This window comes from Tenrec ecaudatus, chromosome 4 (assembly GCF_050624435.1).
Source record: "Tenrec ecaudatus isolate mTenEca1 chromosome 4, mTenEca1.hap1, whole genome shotgun sequence".
Classification (NCBI taxonomy): domain Eukaryota; kingdom Metazoa; phylum Chordata; class Mammalia; order Afrosoricida; family Tenrecidae; genus Tenrec; species Tenrec ecaudatus.
In genome coordinates, this window is record NC_134533.1 from 195,288,804 (window position 1) to 195,316,598 (window position 27,795).

Consider the following 27,795-nt stretch of genomic DNA (forward strand, 5'->3'; position numbering starts at 1 on the left):
GTTCCCCTGGAGAAGAGCTCAGAGACACCTATGGTTAAGACAGCTCAGATAGCCAAGGTTAAGCCACCATCTTATCTCGAACCCTCCCACCTTGTTAGGTAGGGTACGTGCCTTCCTGTCACCGGTATGCCCCTAGTGCCCCACTTCCTGTTAGGTGTATGCCTCTAGCACACCCCCTTTTTGTTACCTATGTGTATGGCGGGTTTTGTGTGCCCGAGATTATATAAGCCGGTTAGAGAATACATTTGCTCCCTCTCTGGTTCTGGTCTCCATGGAAGAGGTGAGCCCTTGCATGCCTTGTCTGATGTCTCTTTAATTCCCCCTTCAATTGCACAGCTGCCCCGTAGGACCCATTTGCTTGTGGAGGCTGGTCCCAAAACTCACTGCAGGGATTCTGAGTCCAAAGGACTTGCTCTGCTCCAGGCTCTCCTTGCCTCGTGGTACTGACGTTCTTTCTTTGCTCAGTTAGCTTTCCTTTTACCTTTTCCATGATGAAAGCTAGGCTCCATGGGAACTGATACCAGGTCAGAACTATAACTTGAGTGAGATTGTTGCATACCGCCCTAATCCTATAAATGATTGGATGGTGACATCAGCCCACATCATTGGGGGTAACCACACCATTACATAACTGCCAAGACAGTGAGAATCATGGCCCTGCCAAATTGATGCATATTTTGAGGGACATAATTCAAGCATAACAACAGAAGTTTACGTTTTCCCAGACTACGTGCCTTGTCATTCTGGAATTTATAAAGACGACTTATTTTCATTTAAAATACATTTCATCTAATATCTAGTATAAGTAATTAGAAAGAGTTTAACATTTTCTTTTTCATTTAGCTCTCAAGGTGAAAACAGCATAAAACCTTTGCCAGAACTAATTCATCTTCATTAATTCTTTGGTGGAGTAATAGGACTGTTTAATTAATTTAAGTGCTTGTTTATCATTAAGCCAATCAGTATCATCTCAAAGTTACAGTTTATAACCCTATCTACTGTATGGTTTATAAGATACTTTAGAGAAACTATTAAGAATATTTAAACAAGTTCGAGTTGATTAGAAACAATTTCCGTTTAAGGAATTGTTATACCTATTAAACAATTTTATTTTTCAGGGAATTTTTAAGATAAACTAATTCATATTGAAGTTGTTCAGGGTAGTTATCAAAAGGCCAGGCACAAGAAGCAATGTTCCTTGGAAGGGGAAAAAAGCCAAATATTTAAATAGGCCCATGAAAAACAAAAGCCATGGCTTTCACTTGATGTAAAGCAGAAACTGAAGCAGAATGCTCTCTACTAGATGCAAACTCAGAACAAAAGGAAACAAAAGTCACAGTCACTGGGCTATGAAAACAGCTCAAAAACAGTTAATTTGTCAAGAATGTTGAGAGGAGGTTGAAACTTGTGTCTCTTGTTTAGAATCCTTTTTAAAGACGCTCTTTAGCTTGTAGCATTTTTTTTTTCAATTTGCTGTTGCAGTCACGTCAAGTACTAGGCCCCGGACTTGGACTTACTTTGTTGGTTAGAAGACTGTAATAGTTGACATTGTAAAGACCAGAGCATTATCGGGATAGTATGGCCGAGGGAAATAGAAAGTTCTGCTAGAGGGGGGGCATGAGCAGCTGCAGAGTGCTGACGTGATAGTTCCTCAGCTTTTTTCAGTTAATTTAGAAGCAACATCTTTTAGGGAATCAATCTTACATATGTGTTTGGCATCATTAGGTGGCATGGAGTTGACTCCAACTCGAAGCAGCCTTGTGCTTGGTCCTGCACCGTCTTCACCGTGATTATTTCTGAGCCCTTAGTCACGGTGTCCGTCCATCTCCTGCAGGGGCTCCCTCCTTTCCCCTGCCCTTCCACTGAGCCAAGCATGATGGCTTGGAGTCGGCAAGTTTTTGAGACAGAAGAGCCAATCCTGTACCTCACAACAATTTAAAAATATTCGAGAGCCATAAATATGTTTCTATTTGAATAATATCCTTGATAGCTTTTATAAATGAAATGATGATAGTTTTATTTTCATTGTCAATTTTGCTTCAAAGCCATACACAAGGGGGTACTCCCCACCAAAACTGAAATTTTTACCCCCAAAGCTATATATTTAAGTTTTTTAGAGAACATCCGTATCACCTTCCATTACACTTAATACGTTTGTCAAATCTGCAATTCCATTCTTGGAAACATTTTTAAAACTCATCTGTTTGCATGACTGACAACAACGCCCTCATTTTGTTCTTCACCTCTTTCCTAAGTATTCAAATTGCTCACCTTTCATGTCCCTCTTCATTCGTGGAAGCAAAAAGAAGTTGCATGGAGTGTGGTCAGGGGAGTAAGGTGCATGGGGCAAGAGAGGCAGTTTGGTTTTTGCCAAAAACTGGCGCACTGAGATGGTTGCATGAGCCAGTGCATTGTCATGGTGGCAAAACCAGTTCCCTGTCTGCCACAAATCAGGCCTTTTTTTTTTTCATACACTGTTATGCAATCTTTTCAGAACCTCTAAGTAGAAAGCTTGATTAACTGACCTGGTGGAACTAACTCAAAATGCACTACAAGTCAACATTTTCATCTGTTTGGGAAGTTGATGGATGACCAGAATGAGGTTTATCATCAATTGACATTTCACCTTTTTTGAAACAAGAAAACCACTCATACACTTGAGTTTTTTCCATAGCGCTGTCCTTGTAAACTGTGTTCAACATCACAACAGTCTCTGCAGCATTTTTCCTGAGCAGGAAACAAAATTTCACAGCCACACACTGTTCTCTTAAATCAGCTATGACAAAAAATGAGGTTCGAGTGAAACTGCTTTTACGAAGAAATTCACTGAGACCGAGAGAAACTTCCCAGATGACAGCACTGGGTACACTAACTAGAGCGAGTTGCGTGATGTTCACTTACCTGGAAAAAGGTGTACTATGAAAGTTCCGTCTGCCCAGCCCAATTCTGGTTTTTGGGTGGCACCAAAAGAGCTGCATTTGGTTCCTGAGCCACAGTTTGCCAACCCCCGTTCTAGGGGGAACAAGGCCCCAAATACTAGTATATTGACTAGGAAGCCCTTTCTTACGTCATCTTCAGGATCAACAAAGACAAACCATCTGGATGAGAGCAACCATCAGCAAGAGGCCTTCTCCAAAGGGTTCATGGTGATGCGGCTCACTATACAAGGTGGTAGACAAAAGAAAGTCTCCCCAAATGATGATTGGAGCAGCTCAAGGGAAGTGATAGAAGGCACTGCGGGTCCATGGGAAGGGACCATGTCTGGGACACGTACACTATTGCTAGCTAGAAAAGCTCAGAGGGTAGATTCTGGTGGCCTCAGATCACCTTGTAATGTTGGCACCCCAGTTTCCAATAAGTGCATTACCTAGGCAAGTCCTTGAGGGTGAAACTGCTCCTCCCTGGACTGGCCTAGGGAATCTCAGCACCCCACTTTTGTTGTCAGAGAGCAAGTGGGCCAGGAGAGCCTGCCACCTTAGCCCAGAGAGAGACAAGGTTGATTAGAGAAATCCTAAATTGATTTCTTCAAGCGTGTGCAGAAGGAAAGCAGCCGGTTTCTCTGACGGGGTTCAGAGTTGAGTGCTGACCCCACAAGTTAATATACAAGAAGCGTGGTGTTTTACCACGGTTACAGGAGGCGATTAGAGGTTTTTTTAAATGTCACAAGATGGAATTGATAACAGGCAGGTTCTACAGTGATCATTAGGAAGGTCTCTGTGACTCCATGTCTCCAGGGGCCTTTAGATTACCTTCCCTGGAGCTTCAGTGTCCTGTTTATCTAAATCGGGGGACATTTGGGGTCTGGCCCCTAACTAGTCTCCTTCCCAACATCCCTGCTGATGAAGTTTCAAATGAAGTTTTACTGTTACGTTTTGGATTTTTAACAAACTGGATCTTAAATTACGCTATATTTCCAGTACTGATTTTCCCTAGGTCACTTTCAAGCACACTCAACCTGATGGCATGGCTTGTCACTTTTCGGGTCAGTGGTCAGAAAGAACTGGGAGGAAGCCAAATCGATGTAGAGCCGCAAAGTCGACTGAGGGCTCCCCTGCCAACGTTCGCCATATGGAAACCTAGGGCCCAGAATGTAATCTCTAATACAACCAACATTTAGCGTAGTTACCTGCGAGAAAAGCCGCATTCATACGTATTCCCCAAGCTTATTTTGCTTACAAGGGAATTGGAAAGGGGGGTGTTGGGGAGAATCTGAGAAAACAAGGTGGAAAAGTTCTATACAAATAAGTGACAAACATATGTGTTGATGGTTCATTGATGGGAAACTTGCCCTCTTTCTGAATATATTCCTTACTCATCATCCAGTTTAAGGAAGGACTGTGTGGACATCCACAGGCAGAGGGCATGCCTGACCTGGACCAGATGGTTCCTGTTTCCCTCTCGCACACGTGTTCCCACCCCAACTGTGTACGTGGTGGGTCAGTGCCCGACACAGAGGGGCCAAGGATGATACTGGTCACCTTGCTAAGCCTGCGTTGCATTTCTCAGCTACGTAGCAGGAGAGTTAGAAGAAATGATAGCTTAAGCCCCTCTCAGCTCTGGGATTCGGCTGCCCAGGCTTGTCTGCAGGCGCATCCTAGAGATGGCCTCTGTGTTTCTGGGCTGCAGGAAGGGGAGGTGGATGGGAAGGCTTTCCAGGACCATGGAAAACCTATACTGGCCAGGGCCTGTGGGGGGAGCCAGTGCTCCACTCACACTAGTGTTGGCAGGCTCAAGCCCAGTCCAGCTGGCCTTGGGACCTGCCCAGCCAAGAACTCCCTGGGTCCATCTGTTCTCTTCCCCAAAGGGCAGTCTACTTACTGTGAGTAGCTGAGGCAGCTGACATCTGCGAGACCTTTGTACTCCAAGGACAGAAGCAAACACAGCCCCTAGTGACTGCCTCAGCAGGATGCTCGGTTCCACTAGCTAGATGTGGCTTTTACAATCGAACGGAATTAAGATGAAATAAAATCCCCCCCCAAAAAAAAACCCCAACAAAACAGTTCCTTAGTCATACTACCACATTGGGCAGCCCAGATAAAGAGCATCTTCATCATCACAGGAAGTCTTTACTGGCCATCTCTCTTCTAGAATGTGGCACGGCGCTTACACATGACCTAAGATGTTAGGCGATAACTTACTCTGAAAAAAGATAAAACCTCTCTCCTGAGCTTCTCTCTTTCCTGTAATTACCTCTCCTTCTTTGTTTGCGAACATTTTAGAAAGATCGCGATTTGGAGGGTGAACAGGGTGAGATTTTCGATAACAAAGACCTAGGTTCAAGTCTCAGCTCCCCAACATCAAGCTTAGGTGAATGGCTGAAAGGGTCACAGAGGTGGATGCATAGACATGTGGGCCTGCTGCAGCATGGGGGCAGGGGGCAGGGGCACAGGGTTAGCGGGGCGGGGGGGGGGGGGGCCGGGGAGGGGGAGCTGTAGGGACTTCGTTGCCAAGAAACAGACACAAGCAAACTCCTCCCAACAAACCCCGGACCCAAATAATTGGGCCCCCAAACAAGTCGGTGCTGTCACACAAGAATTTGGTCAGAGGCAGAACCTACATATGGATTCTAGTCAGTATTCATTCAAGTTTTTGTGAATTTTGTCACAGGATTCACCGTTCGACGACTGCTTGCCATATTGGTACACCTCTGGCCAACTTCCACACTTCTTCATGATGTTTTATGTTATTCATGTTTCAGCCACTGTCTCTGGCTCCATGCTGCTTACACTTGCACCATGCAGGATGGATTTACATGGTCAACAATAGGAATTAACCCCCAACCAAGCCCGCTGCCCTCAAGCTGAGTCCCACTCCTAGTGGTCCTCTAGGGCAGGATCGAACTTCTCCTTAGGGCTTGGGAGGCTGCAGATTTAGCACAGCACCTACTTCAGACACATGCTCCTCGCCTGTCCCTTTCCAGCTTGAGTTTGAACTTTTTCACCTCTCTCCGAAGGAGCCCTGGTGACACAGTGGTTAAGCATTCAGCTGCTAACGAAAAGGTCAGTGGTTGGAGCCCACCAACTGCTACCAGCGAGAAGGAGGCGGTGATCTGCCTCCATCAGAAGGACAGCCTTGGGAGCCCTCTAGGGCAATTTTCCTCAGTCTCAGCGGCTCACGTCGAGTCCAAACCCGCTCAGTCACAGCGGTTTCCCTCCGGGTTTGGAGCCTCCCTGCCGTCCCTGTTTGGTGGAAACCAGTTGATGTTCGAGGATGGGAACCCAAAAGGAGAAAGTTTGAGTCCAGCCAGAGGTGGCTCTGAAGAAAGGCCTGGCAATCTACTACCACCAACTGTGCTAGAAGTGATCACATTCGAAGGTCTTGGGGAGAGAGGGAGAAAAGGGTGGAAACTCAAAATTAGAAAAGCAACCCAGCATGCTGGCTGCAGAGACAGGCGGAACCCCTAAGACCACGGCCCTTAGTCACCCTCCAGGCCTGGAACTAACCTCAGCCCACGGCTCAAGTGCCAGCCAACCACCAGTCAGGTCTGTAAGGGGAACACTAACACTAGTGAGGTACGCACACCTTCAAATAACCAACCAGGTGTGACCAAGCAGGCAGCGTTTGCCCAAGGACAACGTTCAGAAGGGTGAGGGGAGGAGAAGTGTGTGTGTGTGGGGTGGGGGCACAAGGAGGTGGGATTGTTGCATTGAGGGGATTGCAGTGAATGAAAGGAAGCAAAATGTGTGGGAAGTGTTGACTGTAAAACCTCATGTGTTCTGTAAACCTTCACCAACTCACAATAAAAAGTTCCCACCACCACCAACCAAAAATGACACTGAGGGGAACGAACAAACAAAAAGCCTTCCGCAGCACATTTCTACCCTGACACTGGGGTGCCATGCGTCCAAATAAAATGGACGAGTGGTTTTAGCGTCTTGGCCTCAGTTTCCCCACCTGTACAATGGGGATAAAAGTAGCACTTGTTTCATAGAGTTGTTGAGAACTGTTGAGAGTTCGTGTAAGCGCAGCGCTTAGAACAGAGCCCGGGTCAGGGAAAACACGAGCTACAGTTATCTGTTTCATACATACTAAGCACCTCATATGTCAAACCATCCCAGCGGCCCTATAGGACAGGGTAGAACTGCCCCTGTGAGTTTGCGATCAACTCTCCACGGGAGTAGAAAGCGCCATCCTTCTCCCAAAGAGGAGCCGGTGGTTCCTGACTGCAGACTTTGCAGGTAGGATCCTAACGCATAACCGTGATGCTAACAGTTCTACCCTGTCATGTAGGGTCACTGTGAGCCAGCATCAGCTTAATGGCAGTGAGTGACAGGTCAAGTTCGTGGAGTGTCGGTGGTATAGTGGTTATGCGTGAGGCAGCTAACTGCAAGGCTGTAGCAGCCCCAAGTGAGAAAGACAAGGCGTCCTACTCCTGTAAAGAGAGAGCCTCAGAGCCGACGGGCAGTTCCACCCTGTCCGGTAAGGTCGCTATGAGTCAGAATAGACTCCACGGCGGGGAGATAGGTCAAGCATGATGATAGAAGCTGGGGAAATTACACCTGTCATGTGTGAAGGAGCCTTAAAACTCTGGGTGTTCAGCATAAGAAGAGGCCTGTGCCCAAACTGTAGGCCTCACTCCATCTTAATGGAGTTCGTCACCCATTAGCCAAATTACATCAGGAAGCCTGGGGGCTCCCCTCCGGTTCCCCTTTCTTCCTCTCTCAGCATGCTCCCAAGGAAAAGGGTTTGGGGGTGCTGGCCCCCAAACATCCGCAGCTTGATGAAATCATGGACTCAAGCTTTATGATGAACAAACCAGGCTTAAGGGATGTCATCACGGTTTGGTGCCAATTAAAGCATCATCTTGTAAATATCAACCAGTCCAACCTTTTCTTTGTACATGCCTGGATTTTCTATGTTTAAATTCTATGAAAAATCCCTCTTGCTGGATGTGGTAGTTAGATAATCTGTTGTCAATTTGAGAGGATTAAGAGTGAAGGGGTAGAGGCTAGACCAGCGGTTCTCAACCGGTGGGTCATGACCCCTTTGGGGGGGGGAGGAGTCAAATGACCCTTTCACAGGGGTCCCAGATTCATAATAGTAGCAAAATTACAGTTATGAAGTAGCAACAAAAAAAATTTTATGGCTGGGGGTTCACCACAATATGAGAAACTGTATTAAAGGGTCTCCACATTAGGAAGGTTGAAAACCACTGGTCTAATCTGTCAATCAGGTGGTAGCTTGATGAGCTCATTTGCAGGTGCTAAGGAGATAGTGTGCTGGAGGGTGTGGGGGGGGCACATGCTTAGTCTCTGTGAGGCATTCTTGTTGATAAGCCATATGGAGACAGGCTGATGGCAGCCACAGCCTCAGAGCTGGAAAAACCACGTGGAGACCTACCACAGCTGAGATGTTTACACCGCCACTGGATCCAAAAGACTGGTCTGGGATTGTCCTGCATTCTGTATCATTGCATGCATTTCGTAAGTCTGAAGAGGAATTTATAAATTGGTATCGGACATATGGGCTAATAATGGTCTTAGAGACTTGATGTGGACTGGGCTGGGATGTTATCTCAACATTCAGTTGCTCTTCTATATAAACCTCTTTCTTATTATGAGTTTCTACCGATTTTGTTTCTCTAGTCTATCCAGACTAAGACACCAGAGTACTTCTGTGAGTCCTTCCTCACTTAGTCGTCCTGATCTAGGGAGACCTGTCTCATCAATAAAACCCCTTGCTTTAATTTTAACAGAGCTCCCCAGCTGGCTCTTTGACTTATGGATTAGTCTAGGATCCTTGGTGGTTCAATGATTCAGTGCTTGACTGCAAACCAAAAGGTCAGTGGTTCGAACCCACCAGCAGCTCTGCTAAAGGACTGGTTATCTGCTCCTGTAAAGAGTACAGCCTTCCAGCAGATGGACATTGGACCTCCACTCACATACTTAATCAATGCAAGAACACTTTGTTCTATTAAATTGGCATTCCAGGATGCACACCTTCCCAACACTATTGCTGAAAACAATTGTGTGCATAAGCAAATGTGGTGAAGAAAGTTGATGGCACCCGGCTAGCAAAAGATATAGCATCTGGGGTCTTAAAGGCTTGCAGGTAAACAAGCGGCCATCTAGCTCAGAAGCATCAAATCCCACATGAAAGAAGCACACCAGCCTATGTGACCACAAGGTGTAGAAGGGACCAGGTATCAGATATCAAAGAACAAAAAATCCTATCAGTGGGTGCCCACCTTCCCGATGTGATCACTGAAGACAAAGCAGGTGCATAAGCAAATGTGGTGAAGAAAGCTGATGGTGCCCGGCTATGAAAAGATATAGCATCTGGGGTCTTAAAGCCTAGAAGATAAACAAACAGCCATCTAGCTGAGAAACAATAAAGCCCACATGGAAGAAGCACACCAGCCTGGGTGACCATGAGGCGTCAAAGAGATCGAGTATCAGGCATCAAAGAACAAAAAATCATGTCATTGTAAATGAGGGTGATGGGCATCTCTACTCTGTCCTGTAAGACCACCATGAAGTAGAACTCACCTTGACAGCAAGTGGCTGGGTTGAGTTTTCATTTTGATGTCTGTATGAGAGCAGTGATACACTTGTTTGAAAATCATCTTTGAACAGTCATCGCAGGACCAAAGAGGTGCGGCAGCTGAAGGTGGTGGGTGCCATGGAAGGGCTGGGTGAAGGATCCAGGGGGTGTGAGCTACCTGAACACTCCTAGGGATGGAGGGAAGACGATGGGGTGGAGTGAGGTCCCAGGTGGGTGTGGGGGGACAGGAAAATGAGGGAGGGGTCCAGTGACAAGTGAGAGGTTTGCTTGGTGAGGGGAGGAGCAGAAGACCTGGAGCAGGGGGTTCTTGGAGGGGCTGGAGTAGAGTAGAAAGGACTGGAGCTGGCTATCTGGAAACCCCCTGGAGGCCCGCAGTCCTGTGCTACATGGAAGAATGTCTTCTGGAGTTTATACTGATTCTCTGTTAACAAGTTTCCTTATCTCAAGATTCCTCATCTACAAAACTGAGGTTCTTGGATGAAGTGTTTTCTAAGGTTTATGCAACATGAGTCAGCTCAGAGCGAATCCTCCAGGGATTCCACTAATAAAAAATACTTAATGTTAAGCTGATGGTGCCCGGCTATCAAAAGATACATGTCTGGGGTCTTAAAGGCTAGAAGGCAAACAAGCAGCCATCTAGCTCAGAAGCCACAAAGCCCACATGGAAAAAGCACACCAAGCTGTGTGATCATGAGGTGTCAAAGGGATCAGGTATCGGGCATCAAAGAACAAAAAATCAAATCATTGTGAATGAGGGAGAGTGCAAATTGGGGACCCAACACCCATCTGTAGGCAACTGGACATCCCCTTACAGAAGGGTCGCAGGGGAGGAGTCAGGGTGCAGTGTGGCAATGATAAACCATACAAATTTCCTCTAGTTCCTAAATGCTTCCTGCCCCCCACTATCTTGATCCCAATTCTACTTAAAAATCCGACTAGACCAGAGGATGTACACTGGTGCAGATAGGAACTGGAAACAGGGAATCCAGGACAGATGATCCCTTCAGGACCAGTGGTGAGAGTGGTGATACTAGGAGGGTGGAGGGAAGGTGAGGTAGAAAGGGGGAACTGATTACAAGGATCTACATATAACCTCCTCCCTGGGAGACGTCGGACAGTGTAAGATATGACATAATAATAATTTATAAATTATCAAGGGTTCATGTGGGGGGCGGGGAATGAGGAGCTGATACCATGGGCTCATGTAGAAAGCAAATGTTTTGAGAATGAGGATGGCAACAAATGTACAAATGCGCTTGACACAATGGATGTATGTATGGATTGTGCTAAGAGTTGTATGAGCCCCAATAAAATAATTTTTAAAAAAGAAAGAAAATACTTAAAGTTGGGAGATAAAAGTAAAAATGTGGCTCCACATCTTTTTGATATCCTATGGAGCATTGTCCAACAAAACCTTCCCAAGGATTATCTGATTCTCTACAGAAATGTGTCTTTGTTTGACAGGCTAATTACTATTGATTAGGTCCCAGCTTCTATGACGTTAGATCGCAATTCATAGCAGAGTAGTAATAAGTAAATGGGAGAAAGATGAGGAATCCCACTCCCATGGCTAGTGAGTCTCAGAACCCTGCAGGGGCAGTTCTACCCGGTCGTGTAGGGTGGTCGTGAGTTGGAGGAACAAGTATGCAGCAGGTCTAGCCAGACACACATGATCACCATAAGTTGGAATTGACTCGATAGCAATTGGTTTAATCAATTCTAAATGACTTTAATCTGGCAGAGATACAAACAAATTAAGTTCAATTGTTAAAATAAAACTCATATTAAGCTAATAATACAAATTGATTCAAACGGAGCAGCTGCTGGTTTCAAGCAGCCCAGTGTGTAAGGACTTGGCCACTAGGGCTCCTTAGAAATTGATTAACGTTTATTTAATATATGATTTACAAATTGGGGCACCAGTTTGACTCTCATCAAGTCAACTCTTACTCATAGCTATCCTATAGGACAAAATAGAACTGCACTTGTACCTGAGGATGTAAATCTTTACGTGAACAGAAAGTCTGGCCATTCTCTTTAAGACGGGCTGGTGGGTCCGACTGCTGACCTTGTGATTACAGCCCAGCATGTAATCAACGAGGGTTAAGGAGTCCCACAAATGAAAAGAACAGTCCAAAACCCTTGTACTACCTCTTGTTGGCAATGCCATGGAAACAGATTACAGACAGGTAACTCTTCCAACAAGGCCAAATGCCCAAGGTGATATGGGTATGACATGTTTATCTAGAGAACAGAACATTGTCTGCCTTACAGATGACTTTTGGGAGACCATTTTCTAAAAGGCTCAAAGTTGAAAAGAACACTTAAGGACAATTGGCCTGAGTGGGCTACCCCAATTTCCATGAAAACAAGAAACCTGGATTCCAGAACAATTAGACTACTTTCCAATTCCCCTCTTTTGATAAGGATTCTACTATATAATCTTTGATCAAAAACATTCAATTAAAAATATTCAATAATGGTAGTTAGGCACCATCTGCTTTTTCTGACTTGGTAAACACACACACATATATGTATAATTGTATTAATTTGGTATTGTTGAGAATATGCACAGCAAAACACACACCAATTCAACAATTTCTGCATATACCATCTAATGATATTGATTATATTCTAAGGGGGTACAACTATTCTCATCCTCTTTTCTGAGCTGTTCCCCTTCTCGTAACATAAATTCGCTGCCCCCTAAGATTCCAATAGTGTCTCTCAAGCCAACACGATCCCATATTGATAGTACTTTAAAGAATATACTGCACGAATTGTTGATGAACTGTCCTCGATAAACCTTCACCTAATTCATGGTAATTATTTTTAAGAGCATAATGTTCAAAGTAGACCTTTTAAAATAGTTAATCCACATTATTGTTTGGTTTAAAAAAGACTTTGGGCATATTTTTGCCTGAAGATTTAAATAGTGCCCAGGGCAGTCATTTCAGGGGTGCATCAAACTGCGTGGTTGAGGGAGCTGAGTCCACGAGAACTTGGAGTTCTCATTTCAGTCTCCCCTGTGATCACAATTCTCTGGGATCCTTGGTCACAGTCTTCAGTGGCAGTGGGTGGGCACCCTCCAGTTCTTCTGCACTCGGAAAGGGGGGGGCAGGTGTTCATGACAGCAGTTAGCCCCACATTCCAGATTTCTCTTCCTGTTCCTGACTCCCTTTCTTCTCTTTTGCTTCAGACCAATAGAGACTAATTGTATCTTTGATGGCCACGTCCAAGATTTAGGACCCAAGGTACTATAATCAAAGTAAGAGGTAGAACAGAAGTGCTAAACATATTATCCGGCTAACCAACTGGGTTGTTACATGATATCATGACCCTAAACCTCCAAACCAAGAAATCAAATTTCATGAGGTTTTGTCTTGTACATAAGTGGCCTGGAGGAGCTGATGCCAGGAGCTTGGATGGAGAGCAAATGTTTTGAGAATGATGAGGACAACGAATATACAGATGTGCTTTACACAATTGATGTATGTATGGATTTTGATAAGAATTGTATGAGCCCCCAATAAAATGTTTTTTTAAGTGGCCTGAGTAACTACTTTTTTGTGTGTCGCTGTTGTAAATATATCTATCATACAACTTTTGTTACTTTAGCTTTGTACAGCCTTCTAACATTTTTATAGTCTTAGCCTCAGAATTGGCAACCTCAGACTGGCGTGCATTTCCAGTCCCATATTCCCTTTGCTGTGTGTGACACACATTAATTCTGTAGGCTTAGTTCTGCCTCAGAGAATGAATATATGTTATCCATTTTTTAACCTTGTGTCTAGCCCCCACTATTTTCTTAAGCAATGTTCAGTCACTTAAGTGTTAACCTGTATAAGTGCATGCTCCATGTATCTCAGTCTAATAAGCTTTCCTATACCTGTGCATATTTCTTTTCATACTAATATTTTAAGTGCTACCATTAGCTAGAGTAAGGACACTATTAATAGACTTACCAAATGTCCCTTGCGTGCTATTCATATTATTTTTCAGGAGCCTGATAATGCTGCTTCTAAAGTAGACCAGGAATACATATAAACATTAGATATAGAAATGAATTTTGAGCTCACACTTAATTGTAAACCCAAATCTAAGAACAATTCATTTTTATGTGGTGGCCCTGCTAGATATTTGCCCTCATGAAGTGATCATTGAAGATATGGGTGCTAGTGCAAAGTGTGGTGAAGAAATCAGATGGTGCCCAGCTATCAGAAAGAACAGTGTCTGTGGTCTTAAAGGCTTGTCTTAAACAAGTGAGGCACCAGTTACATCCACACAGAAGAAGCATCAGCCCAAGCGTCCAAGGATTTAGAGTAGTAAAATCCACTATTAGAGGAGGGAATGGTATTAAAGTTTACATTCTGAACACTTGGTTTGCAGAAGGCTCAATATGTAACATTCCATACATCAACTGTTTCAAGCACATTTGTACATAGGTTGCCATCATCTTTTTCTCAACTTTTAGTTTCTATTGAGCCCCTTTTGACCTATTGTCAACATGCCCTAGTATCTATTATTTTCTACTTTCCTTTGCAATGAGATATTTGTGGTTTATTTTATTGTTGTTGCTGTTTTATTTCTTTTTCTTCTTTTTATATGATTTTCTTTATATGAAACCCAGGATAGGTAAACCTATAAAGCCAACTGCATCAGTAGTTCCTTGGGGTTGCGACAGGGGAGGCTGTGGGAGCAGGAGATGCTAATAGCAATGGTTGGAAGAGTGAAGAAAATGTTCCAAAATTGATTGTGGCAATGACTGTACAGCTCTTTTTGATGGACTTGAGCCATTGACTTGCATGATATATGAATTATATGTTAATAAAATAGTTAAAATATTTATGGTTTTAATTTGCATATTATAATCCTTAATTCATGCTTTTGTCTATGGTGTCAGAGAGACCTGGTTCATTTTCTGCATACAGAATAATTTTTAAGTCATTTTATTGGGGGCTCTTACCACTCTTATAATATTTCATACATCAATTGTATCAAGCATATTTGTACATAGGTTGCCATCATCATTTCCAAAACATTTTCTGCTTGAGCCCTTGGTATAAGTTCCTCTTTTATCCCCTCCCTCCCACCTTCGTGATTCCTTGATCAATTATATATTGTTGTTATTTTGTACCTTACACTGTCCATTGTCTCGCTTCACCCACATTTCTGTTATTCGTTCCCTTGGGGGGCAGCTATATATTCCAATTTTGTGATGGGGTCCCCCTTTCTCCCCTTCCCCATCCCTGGTCATCCCCCTACCCTCATGATATCACTATTCCCACTATTGTTCCTGAGGGTTTTGGTGAGGTAGAACTGGGTCATGGTTGTGGGGGGTGGAGAGAGGAAGTATTCAGAAGCTAGAGGAATGATGTGTGATTCATTGGTGCTATACTATACCTTGGTTGAATCATCCCTTCCTTGTAACCCTTCTGTGGGGGGATATCCAATTGTCTGCAAATGGGCTATAGGTCTCCACTCCAACACCCCCTCTTTTCGCTTTGATATAGTTGTTTTAGACCTTTTGATACCTGATCCTGTCAACACCTCATGATCACACAGGCTGGTGTGTTTCTTCCATGTGGACTTATTTACTTCCCTGCTAGATGGCTGCTTGTTTGACTTCAAATTTTTAAGACCCAGATGCTCTATTTTGGGATAGCCGGGCACCATCTGCTCTCTTCACCACATTTGCTTATGCACCCATTTTGTCTCCAGTGATCATGTCAGGAAGGTGAGTACCAAAGAGTGCCAGGTTATTAGAACAAAGTGTTCTTGTGTTAAAGGAGGCCTTGAGTACAGGCCCAAAGTCTGTCTGTTATCTCAATACTTAACATATAAATATATGGACATTGGCCTCTATCCCTTTAATTATAAATTTATATATTTGCATATGTACATGCCTATAGCTATACCTCTACGAATAGCTTTTGCTTCCTCTTTCTTGCCTTTCACCTTCCTCCTATCTCACTGTTATGCTTAACTCCATTTGGCTCTCAGTATATCCTCTCGGATACATTGCTCTTGATCAAACTCCACCCGGCATTATATACCCCTCACCATCAATTTTAGATCTCTTGTTGTTCCCTTATTTCTCAGTTTGCTGGCTTCCCGTGCCCCCTCGCCGCCCCTTCCTCTCCCATGTCCCCCTGGAACCACCATTCCCATTGTTTTCTCCTGGGGCTGTTCATCCTGCCTATCTTATATAGATAGACATAGGGTCAAAGAAGAGGGAAAACAAAAGCAAAACATAATAAAACAACAAACAGAACAAGAGGATGAATTTCTTTCAGCACCTCTTATTTAAAAACAATGTCACCGGTAAATATTTAGTATCATTGTCAAAAAGCAGTTAGCCATAGATAGATGTGTGAGTTGGTCTCTATGTTTCTGCTCTAGCAGTTCCGGGTTTTGATTACTGTAGCTGTACAGTGTGTTTTTCTCGTCCAACATTGCTATGACCCTTCAAAGCCTCCTGTCATTCTGTGTAAAATTGAGAATTGTGTTTTCTATTTCTGCAAGGAAAGCTGTTAGATCGGGATTGTATTGCATTTATATATCAGTTTGGTTAGTAGTGACATCCCAACAATGTCGGCTTCCAATCAATGCACATTGAACATCTTTCCATTTCTTTCAGCAATGTTTGAATTTTCATCATATATGTTCTTCGTGTCCTTGACTAGATTTATTTCTAAGTATTTTTATTATCATAGATGCTATTGTAAATGGAATCGTTTCCCTAATTTTTCTCATATATTTCTCATTGCTGGGTGTATAGAAATCAAACTGAGTTTTTTGGGGGTTGACATTTTACCCTGAAACTTTACTCAATCCATTTATTAGCGCTAGAAGTTTCCCTGTGGAAGAGATGGTTATTAATGTACATAATCAAGAATGGAGTCTAGTCCCTCTGCAGCCTGAATACCCTTTTCTCTGCTGCTCCAGGCAAACAGAAACTGATGACTGAACCTTGAATGTCCACTCACAAACCTTTAAGATCTTGGCTATTATACAGTGAATTAGGAGACAGAACAGAAACATTACAACTACATGAGGCCAACGACTCAAATGACCTCATTTTATCCATGTGGAAATCAGGTTTTTCCAACCATGGAAAAAAATCCCATGAAGTGCTTACTTATACATAAGTAGCACCTGTAACTGCTTTTCACGTGTCTCGGTGGAAACTATATTGTTCAAAACCTCAGATTATGATTATTAATGTAAATACAGCCACATTCACTTATTAAGTACAAACTCCTCCCTGGGAGACAATAGGGAATGGACTGTAAAATCATGAGGGATCAAACGTCAGAACTTCTCCAGTTAAGCCGGGTTACAACTCGGCTAAGTGCATCAGCATAGCCTTCTCATTTGAAGATTACAATAGCTAAACCTGAGGAAATGGAGTGGCAGTCTGGATTGCGTCGCCTGAGGTCCCCCACCACACCCCCTAACAAACCCATTACTCTTGAGTCAATGTTGACTCATAGAGACCCTGCAAGACAGAGAAGTTTCCAAACTGTAAGTATTTACATGAGCAGGCAGTCTCAGCTCTCTCCTTAGGAACAGTTGGTGGCTTTGAACCGTGGACCTTGCTATTAGTAGCCCAATCCGTAGCCACCAGGGTTCCAGACTCTCCCTGATGCAGTATCATCTGAATTCTATCATTCACCAAGTGTCTGTCTTATGTCCTGCGCTGTGCATTGAAGTTACGGAGAAATGGGAGAAGATGCTCATCTCAAGGAGCTTGCACTTGGGGGTCAGAGGGAATTTGTTTATTAAGGCAGCCATTCCAATGCAGTGCGATCCATTCCATAGCAGAGGCTTCTGGGTCAACCCCAGGCTGCCTGTGCTTCCCTTGTCTTCCACACAATGGGTGTTTAAAATGGACGTTTAAAACAGGAACTGGACTCTTCTGTGGGTGCGCTGAGCTAGTCAAGCTTACGGCCTTGGTGAAAATGAGTAGTTGTCTCTCTGAATGGCGTCACCTGATCAGGGCTGTGTGCAGTGATGTTTTGACTTCCCTGAAACATGCTGGCCCGAGTTACTCTTCTCTCACATTCACAATGTTGCCAGCTTGTCGTCGTCGTCTGTTTCATTGATGGGAGTGTGTGGGAGTTACATAATCTGGTGTCAATTTGAGTGGATTAAGAGTGAAGGGGTGGAATTTAGCCTGTCAATCAGGTCACCGCTTGATGACCTCATTTGGAGGCGCTAAGGAGATAAATAGCTCGCTGGAGGTGGGCCACACTCTCATTCCCTGTGAGTTATTACTGAGACAAGCCAGATATTCCTGATGCAGCCAGAGCCCTGGGAGCTGTAGGACCCACGTGGAGATCCATGCCAGCACTGAGATGCTTCTACTGCCACAAGATCCACCCCGTGGCCTGTGAACTTCCTGCATTCAGCATTATTGCACAGCTGGGTGAGTTTATAGACTGGTATTGGACATATGGGCTACTATTGAACTTATGGACTTGATCTGCGCCGGGATGTTTTCTTAATGTCCAATTACCCTTTATATAAAGTTCTTTCCTATACACATATGCGTGTCTATGAATCTTGTTTCTTCGTCTACCCAGACTAACAGAGTGGGACACAGATGTGCCTGTTTGCTTCTCTAAGTGTTGCATTTAGCGGCAGGCAACTTGCAGTCTCGGGGCTGGTTGTTGGTTTGTGCCAGGTCTAGTTCCACCACTAGATGGGGCAGGTTTCCTTTCCAGGGCACCAGCCCCAGCTACAAGGACCCAAGGTTGTTTGTTTAGTCCTTGGTGAGCTCTGTCCTTGGGTAAGCCAGTCTCCTCCTGCAAATTGGGAATGATGAAAATCACCTGCAGGGTGGTTGTGAAAAATAAATAGGTCACACGTGCTAAGCAGCTTGCATTATGCCACCCTCAAGAATCACTCTGCCTTTCTTTTGCTTCGTTCATTTATCCAGTGTACAGGTATGGATTATACAGGAATGGATTCCTGTGTCTGTGCGAAGAGCCATAGCTGATAAGAACCAATTCTCCAGCAGCCTACACTACAGCATAATGTCTTCACGCACGCCCCCCCCCACACCGCTGTACTTGCCGGCTTCACACACACACACACACACACACACACACACACACACTGCTGTACACGCTGACTTTACACACTCACACACCGCTGTACTTACCGGCTTCACACACACACTGTACATGTTGACTTTACACATACACACACATACACACACATACACTCACATTGCTGTACATACTGACTTTATACACCCACATTGCTGTACTTGCTGGCTTCACACACTGCTGTACATGCTGACTTTACACACATACACACACACACACTCACACCGCTGTACTTACTAGCTTCACACATACACACACACTGTACATTGCTGACTTTACACTCTCTCTCACACTGTTGTGCTTGCTGGCATCCAGTGCGTCCTTTGCCTGCCCATTCCCCTTCCAAATTCATCTAAGATGCACTCTTATTCAAATGCATTTATGTGAGAATAGTCACATTCTAAAGGGATTAAGTAATGGCAGAGGATGTAGCAAGAAAAACAAATAGAAACATCACTGGAACGATACTCAATTTCTATCTCTTTTTAAGCTTTCTTAAAATTACAAACCAGCTACGGTTTCCATTATTCCCCGAGTAGTTATGTAAAATGCTCCCATCCGAGAGCTCTGTCAGTTCCAGGATTTGGTGTTACAAATACTTTTCCTTCAGTCTCATTGCCCTTGAGGTGATCTGGGCTCCTGGTGACTCTGGAAGCAGAGGGCACCGCCCGTGGGTGTTCAAGAGGGTTTGTCTTACTGAAGCCCATTGCCACCCAGGATCCCTGAGGGTACTGTGGTCTCAACGCTGGACTGCTGACCCAAAGGTCAGAGATTCAAACCCACCCGCTGCTCTCAGGGAGGAGGATGTGGCCATCTGCTTCCACAAAGACGTGCAGCCTAATGAAACCCATGTGGGAAGTTCTTCTCTGTCCCGTAGGGTCGCTCTGAGGGCTGGTTTTTCAGGGAGAGTGCTCACCTTTCTCTCTCCGAGTGCCTGGTGGGCTTGAACCACCTACCTCGCAGTTAGGACACGAGCACTGAACCATTGTGGCAGCAGGGCCCCTCTTGGTTTCTGTGGTTACTGTTGTTCAGACTGAGCAACCCCATGGACAACAGAAGGACCCGCTGCTGAGTCCTGCCCCATCCTCACAACCCCACTGTGGCTGCCAGGGTGTCCATCCAACACACTGACAACCTTCCTCTTCTTCACTTCCCCTCTGCTTTACCAAGCCTCCCCCAGGGACCGGTCTCTTCTGGTAATAGGTCGGTCCAAAGTACAGAAGCCAAGTCTCAACATCCTTGCTTCTAAGCAACCTTCTGGCTGTACAAAGACAGATGTGCTTGTTCCGGGGACATACCACGGTACGCTCAATATTCTTCACCCATTCCACAATTCGGACGCACCAAGGTCTTCCTTATCCATGGTCCAGCTTTCACAGGCATATGAGGAAATTTAAAATGCCATGGCTTGCGTCGGGGACACCTTAGTCTTGTGCAGTGAGTCTGCCCAATTCAATGCATGGCTTGATTCCTTATCTTTTCTTCGTGGTTTGATTTCTTGACTTCTGCTTCCATGAAGGTTGATTGTGGATCCAAGTAAAATGAAATCCTTGACATCTTCTATTTTTCTCCATTTATTATGACATCTACTGGTCTAATTTTGATGAGTTGGGTTTTGTTTACATTGAACTCTGGCCCATACTGAAGGCTGAAGCCTTGCTCTTCATCCCGGGTGCCTCAGAGCTGTGTGATCTGCATGTTGCCATTGTTGACGAGCCTTCCTCTAATCCTGAGGCTGGTTCTTTTCATAGCCTGTGTTCTCCAATTATTTACGCAACATGCAGATTGAATAAGAAAGGATACGACCTTGATGCCTACCTTTCCTGATTGGTACCTGTTCTGTTTGAACGATCACCTCTTAGTCCAGGTACGGGCAGCACCCCGTGGGCACAAGGGAGGGTTTTGGAATTTCCATTCTTCTCAATGTCAACCATAGTTTGCTAGGATCCACAGGGTCAAACGCCTTTCCACTGTCAATGAAACACCAGTAAACATCTTTCTGATGGTCTCTATTTTCAGCCACCATCCAGCTGACATCCGCAGTGATATCCCTTGTGCCACATCCTCTTCTGAATCCAGTTAAATTTCTGGCAGCAGAAATTTCAGCAGCCATTTCTGAGTCATCTTCAGCAACATTTTATTTACATGTGATACTAATGATCTTGTTTACTGATTTCCACGTCCCGTTGGGTTTCTTTTCTCTGGAATAGACTTACATATGAATCTCTTCCAGTCATCTTGGATTAGACACCTCAGGCTCCCATGCTGTTTCAGGGTGCTGCAACTCTTCAACTAGTGTTCCACCAATTCCCGGAGCCTTACTTTTCCAGAATGCCTTTAGTGCAGCTGCTCTTCTGCCTCACCATTGGTTCTTGATCATATGCTGCCGAAATGGCTGAACGTTGATCAATTCTCCTCGATGCCAAAAATCAAACTAAACTCACTGCCATCGAGTCAATGCTAACCAATAGTGACCCCATGGGATGGGTAGAACCGGCACTGTAGCTCTTTATAGCAGTAGAAAGTCCCATCTTTCTCCCACGGAGTGGCTGGTGGTTTTGAACTGTTGAACTTGTAGTTAGTAACCAAACACATAACAACAAGGCACCAGACCTCCTCTTCTGGGTACAGTGACTGTGTAGTCTTGCATTTACTTTTGACGCTTCCTGCATTGTGCACTGTTTTGACCATAGGTAGAATCCTTGAGTATTACAGCAAAGGGCTTGGATTTTTTCCTTCAGTCTTTCAATGTCACAGATGTTACATGTGGTTTCTTTGGGTTCTCCTCTTCTGGCTTTCTAACCACATGTCTCTGCGCATTTTGTTATAATGCTTTACTTGCTCTTCTTAAGCTGCGCTTTGAAAATTTCTTTCCAGCTCTTTTAGTTTTTGCTGTTGGGGGCACTTTTACTATATTCAGTTATGCTCCCACTGCTCTGCATTAGAAGACTGTTATTGTATATTCAGAAGCTAATATTTCCCATTGGGTTCTGCTATAGGATATTTACATGGGCATAATAATTTCTTTACTCCATAAAATCAATTTAAGATTCCTTTCCAAACACGGCTGATGTTTTCTGGGGAAGGGCACAGTGAGGGTTTCAGGATCACTCCCTCAGGACGGCCTCTGCTTGTGGGTCCCGAGCAGAGGGGGTGTGAAGAGAAGCGGCGAGGGCCAGGCCCTGGGAGAACTGCAGGTCCTGCTGAAAGGGTGTTGCTCTGTCCACAGACCCTGGGGAACCAGGGCAACTTCCTGGCCAGAGGGATGATGTGCATCTCACCCGCGATGACCCCTACAAGGATCCACGTCTACTTAAAGCTTAAGGTTAGACAACTCCATCCGCAACCCAGTTCCAGACCTCCTCCTCCTCCTCCTACATACTTTCTTCTCTTCCCCCTATCTACATAACTTCACTCAACGAATACGGACAGACCACACACCATACTGCAGGCACGGCTCTGGTCACGTAGATCAACCATCGAACAGCAGAAACAAAGCATGTTTCTTCTTGGAGCTTCCATAGGCTCTTTGGCATCCCAGCGTTTGTCTGTACCTTTGTCTTTAAGGGCCCGTGCCATAGTGGGCGGTGGGTTGGGCTGCTAAGCACAAGGCCAGCGATTAGAACTCGCCAGTCGCTCTGTGGGAGAAAGAGGAGGGTGCCTACTCCCATAAAGATCTATAGCCTCCCAAACCCAAAGGGGTAGCTCTACTCTGTCCGTCCTACAAGGTTGCTATGAGTGAGAATCGGCAGTGGGTTGAGTTGCCTTCGTTACTGTGGACCTTCTGAGCGGTGTTGGGTCACATTCTCTTCCACGTGATAGAGCCCATTTGCATGAGCGAGACCAGGGGAAGATGGGATGGGGGGGGGGGGACGAGGAGAGGGTGAGTTTCATGTTCCTCTGAGGTCCAGATGCTCCCCTGCCCTCAGAGATTGGTTGTCCAACCTATCCCTTCAATTACATAAGATTCAGTATTATTAAAAACAAACAAACAAAAACAAAAACCACTGTGTCTCTGTAGGCCTGTTTGTTCAATATGACTTTGTTGGTTCCGTGGCATCAGAATATATTTTCAAGAACTCTAGAAAGAACTTCTTCATGGTGCTAGGATGTCGGATCAGCCTTAGATCCAGGCTAAGGACCCTGAGGCAGGATTCCCAGAGGTGGCTGGGTAGCTCGACCCTGCTGGGGCCTTGCATTCCTAAGGTGGAGCTTAGATGTTCTTGGCATCAGCAGTGCTGCCCTACACAGTCTGCATACGCGGCTGCGTTTGGGTTCCCCTGAAAGCGGAGCCAGAGACAAGGACTTGGATGCAGGTGGCTTATGTGAGAGCTGGCCAGTGGGAGTGTGTGTGTATGTGTGTGTGTGCATGCGTGTGTGCAGAAGTGAGGCTGGGTGGAAGGAAGCTGTGATAGTCGGGGTACTTTAGAGAAAGAAATCCAGAGAAACTCTTATGTGTAAGACAGAGTTTTATATAAAGGTTAAGTGCATATCAAGAAAATATCCCAACCCAGTGCTGCCCAAACCCCCAAGTCCAACATTAACCATATGTCCGACACCAATCCACAAAGGCCCCCTCCATCTCACAAAACACACGCAATGACACCGACTGCAGGAGGAAAGCCAAATCATTGAACGTGTAAGCATCTAAGCGCTGGCAGGGGTCTCCACACGCTGCTCCAGCACCCAGGGCTGCATCGGGGTAGGTCCATGCGGTTCCTCCTCAGGGATGTCTCCAAGGAAGTGAGCCTTGCCAGCTGAAGCACGGAACTGGCTAAGGCAGCGGCACCCTGGTCCGACCATCACAAAGCAAAAGCCCTGAGAACTAGAAAGACTAGGCTCACCAAGCTATCTCCGCCCTTCAATTAACCCAGTTTTTATCGGCCAGGTTGGCACAATAAACTTTATATCAAAAACCAAACGAAGACATCTCATCAAAGTCACTGGGCCTTTGATTCAACTGGGCCCTCCTGAGAAGTGCACAGACAGCTGGCCTCCTAGAATGACCCACAGAAAGAAGGGAAGCTGGAGCATGTGTCACACACACAGGTCCCTACCTCCCCAGGAGCTAGGGACAGCCCTGGGGCTAACTCTCCCAGCCTGGCAGCATGCTTGCTTCCTGTCTGCTCCAGCATCTCGGCCTTCAGAGATGTCCCTAGGGCAGAGTGCAGAAGGACCCTTAGTGGGTGCTGAGGGAATCGGAGCAAGCACAGAACTGCCCAAAGTTGTAGCCGAGCAGGGATTAACCAAGGGGTGTGGCACAGGAAGCAGAGAAGCCCTGCCAGTGAACTCTGTGGGTGCAGCACGCATTGCATGACCCCAGCTTGGGTGCTGGGCCCCCTGGCCCACAGGAGTTGGTCTTTGGCTCACAGCCGGACTCCTAGCCTCTGTGCAAAGAGCATGGCTGGTGGCAAACAGTTGACAGGCTCAGTGGCTGATGGGAAGGTTGGAGGCTTGAGTCTACCCAGAGCAACCTATAGAGAAGGGTCCGGGAGCTCTGCGGTCACAGAAACCCTACAGCCCTGTGCAGCATGGCTCTGCTCCGACACCCGCAGAATCACCACGGCTTGGAACAGACTCAGCGGCCGGCGGAGGAACCTCTGTGTGTGGCTCCCCTGTTCAGTCTGGACGTGGGGAGATCCGCTGAGCCTCCAGAAGTTCTGAAGAGATCTTGATTTGACTCGCCACAGTCTCGGGGTCAATCGGGAGGCTGGCTTGGGGTCTAGAGCTGCCACTTTCTCCACCGTGTCTCCCAACAGTACTGATTGCCTTGAACTTTTAGGCCTTCCTCCCAGGTCCACGGTCAGCATTCGTCAGCCCAGTGTCAGGGTGCCATTTCTCCTTCAGAAACAGCCCCGAAGGCGCCGAGGCCCATGCAAAGCCTTTTCTCGAATGGAGGCAGCCAGCAGCAGTGTCTGTCACACAGGGAGGCCCCGCCACTCTGCTCCGCGCAGCCAGGCTTCATTCAGTTCAAGGACTTAGTGCCGAGGAATGTTCTCTGAGCTGTCACCGCCATGCCTGGTCACCTTGGAGGAGCGACAGGAGGCGAGGCCATGGGCCCTCTCAGGTTACTGGCACCCCTGCAAACACCCACCCTGACCCTCTTCGTGGCTTTCAGTCACTGAGGGCTAGACGTCACCCAGCTGTCTCCACCCAGCCTTAGAGAGCCTATCCCAGGAGACACGGAGCCCCGCTGCTCTGCGTCTATGCTTCTGCCCATTGAACTTCATGAGCTGCCAGTCGATCAGCGCCATGCCTGCAGCTGGGCTGGCACGGGTGGCTGCCCCTCCCGTGAAGTGGCGGAGCCTGTGGGGTATGAGGCCTGAGCATGAAAAGAAGGCCAGCTGCTGGGCCCGGCTCCAATCCCCAGGCGGCGGAGGCCCCTCCTGACTTAATCCATCCAGCGACCCAGACCATTAGCCTCAGACAAAGCCCCTCTGTGACAAAAACAGAAACATGGAGCAAATGGCAAAAATGACCAAATAGCCCCTCTCCTGGCAAGCACAAGTGACTGCTGCCCGATCCTAGCTTTAACCCTGTCGGTCCCTTCCACTTCCCGGGGACATCCTAAAATTGTCCCACGTTCTGAAAGTACCCGGTTGAGAGCAAGGCCATGCTTCCCGGGATCCCTCCCCAAATCACCCAAGTCAAGTCCCAGGCTCATCAGAAGCCCCTCGCGGTGCAGCAAGTACCAACAAAGCCAGATTAGTTGACCATGGCTGTGTCCCTGGTAGTTTTATGTGGTGGATGTGGACCCAAAGCAAAGATCGCCCATGTTGGTTTGCTGCAAGCAGCTCTTCTCTGGGCGCCCACCACCCCAGCTGCAGGAGGGCTCCCCCGGGAGACACTTGACATGGTAATTTGGGCTCTGACCCCCAAGGGGACTTTTATGGGTCACTCTTGGAGCAGATGTTTTGGGCCTCTGGTGCTGCATCCTTGGCTGCTCTCGGATTCCTGCCTCAGCTGTGGGGGGAAGTCTGCAGTGAGCTCAGACTCATCTTGCACAATGGCCAGCTCAAGCTCCAGCCCCCCTTTTCTGCTCAGAGACCTGGAAGGAAGCCCTGGGAGCTGATCCGCTCTTGCAAGCACAGACTGCAAGTGTGTTAATGTCCCAGGGGTAATCCTTAGTCACCCAGGATGAGAGCTAGGGGGAAATGTTCCAGCTTCTGCCCTGAAGGTGGAAAGTTCTGGAACATGTTCTGTAGGCATCTCAGAGGAGGAGGGACCAAGCTTCATTTCTTGTCATGCCACGATGGTGGCCTTTTCTCCTTCCCTGCCTCCCGCACTTTCTCCCCGCAGTTTCTGAGAATCCCTTCCCAAAGAAATCACTCGCACATCAGACCTTGTCTCAGTTTCTGCTATCAGGTGAATGCACACCAAGACACTTCCCGGCGGCCCTCCTTGATCCTTCATCCTGTGGGATTTCTCAGCCTGGGTGTTGACTGGTATTGCTTCCACCCCTAGCTGGGATCCATATTTCCCAAGTTCTCGGTCACAGAGATTGGGTGAGAGGGCAGGGGTGATCCTTAAATCAATTTAGCAGCAGGAATCTCTGAGGATTTACTGGGCCTCTGAGAGACCCGCTCAGTGATACGGTGGTTTGCAGACGAATGAAGACTTGTTACGGCCCCTCCTCTGAATGTGGGCAGGAGGGTTTTGTTTCCCTCTCCTGGACTCTGGCCTGGTCTGTGACTGCGTTGAGCAATGGAGCAACCAGAAGGAACACTTCATTAGTTCTAGGCCTGGCCTTTAAAGAAGACGGCTGGCCTCTGGGAAAGTGGGAAGAAATCTGGCCAACCTGCTTTAGGGTGTGGGAGAGGCCCTGCGGCCACAGGGAGGGGTGGGCCCTGCTAAGAATTGCCTCTGGACAGCCCGATCAAGGTGCCAAACCTGTGAGTGAAGCTCTTTTGGTCGCTCCAGACCTGGCCAACCACCCGCTGACTACCTCTGAGTGATACCGCTTGGTGCCACAGAAAGTAGAGGAATTGCCTCACTGACTCACACCTGAATTCCTGGCCCACAAAAATCTTGACTCAGTAAAATAGTTGTTTTCATCCACAACATTTCTGCACAGTTTGCTAGGTAGCTTACTGGGACAGGGTGGTGGGAGGGTGTGAGCCACAGGGGAGTCTAAAGCTGTCAGGTAGCCATCTGGAGGGCCAGGTCATAGAGCCAAATGGGAGAGAGCAAGGCTGAATGAGGGACTCTGTTGTGTCCTGGTTCAAGCTGGGCCTCATGGAAGACCATTCCTGGACACTCACCAATTGCATGAATAAAAGAAGCTCTGATGGGGTAGTGGTTACGCATTGGGCTGCTACTGAAAGGTTGGCACTTTGAAACCACCAGCTGCTCTGAGGGAGAAATATGAGGCTTTCTACTCCCATGAAGAGTTACAGTTTCAGAAACCCACAGGGGCAGGTCTACCCTGTCCAATAGGATCGTTATGAGTTTGCATCAACTCAATGGTAGTGATTTTTTTTTAATTTTAAAAATTTACCCCTTTGGGGCATATGCAAATTTGGTGAAGACAATTGATGGTACCTGGCTATTAAATGATATAGTGCCTGGGGTCTTAAAGGCCTGAAGTTAAACAAGCAGCTATCTTGCAGGGAAGCAACACAGCCCACATAAAAGAGGAAAGCTAACCTGTGTGATCATGAGGTATCAATGGGAATAGGTATCAAAAGTTCAAAAACAAGTACTCAAATTGAAGGAGCACAGGTAAAGTGGAGACCCAAATCCCACCTGGAGATAATTGGACAGTCCCTCACAGAAGGGCCACACCGAAGGGATGATACATCCAGGGTGCAGCAGAGCAACGATGAAACACACAGCTATCTTCTAGTTCTTTAACATTTCCTCCTCCCACTGTCATGGCCACAGCTTTACCTCACTCATCTTGCTAGGCCTGCGAACACACATTGTACTAGTAAGATCTTTTGATGCACAAAATTCAAGGTAGATAAACCCACCAGAGACAGTAATGGGAGTCATGATTCCCTGAGGGTATGGGAAGAGAGCTGGGTGGGGGGATGGGGCAAGGGAGAACTGATAGTAACAATGACTATATAACCCCACTCAAGGGGAATGAACATCAGCATTTTAGGTGAATGGGTTTATTGGATGGTGTAAATTATGGCCCAAAAACCCCTCCACAATAATAATAAGCATAAAT

General features: G+C 46.2%; 1 protein-coding gene across 8 annotated transcripts in view; it reads left to right on the plus strand.

Moving 5' to 3' along the window:
* Positions 1 to 27,795, plus strand: part of DPH3 (diphthamide biosynthesis 3) — a 219,553-nt gene that overhangs the window by 13,869 nt on the left and 177,889 nt on the right. The gene's annotated exons all lie outside the window — the stretch shown is intronic.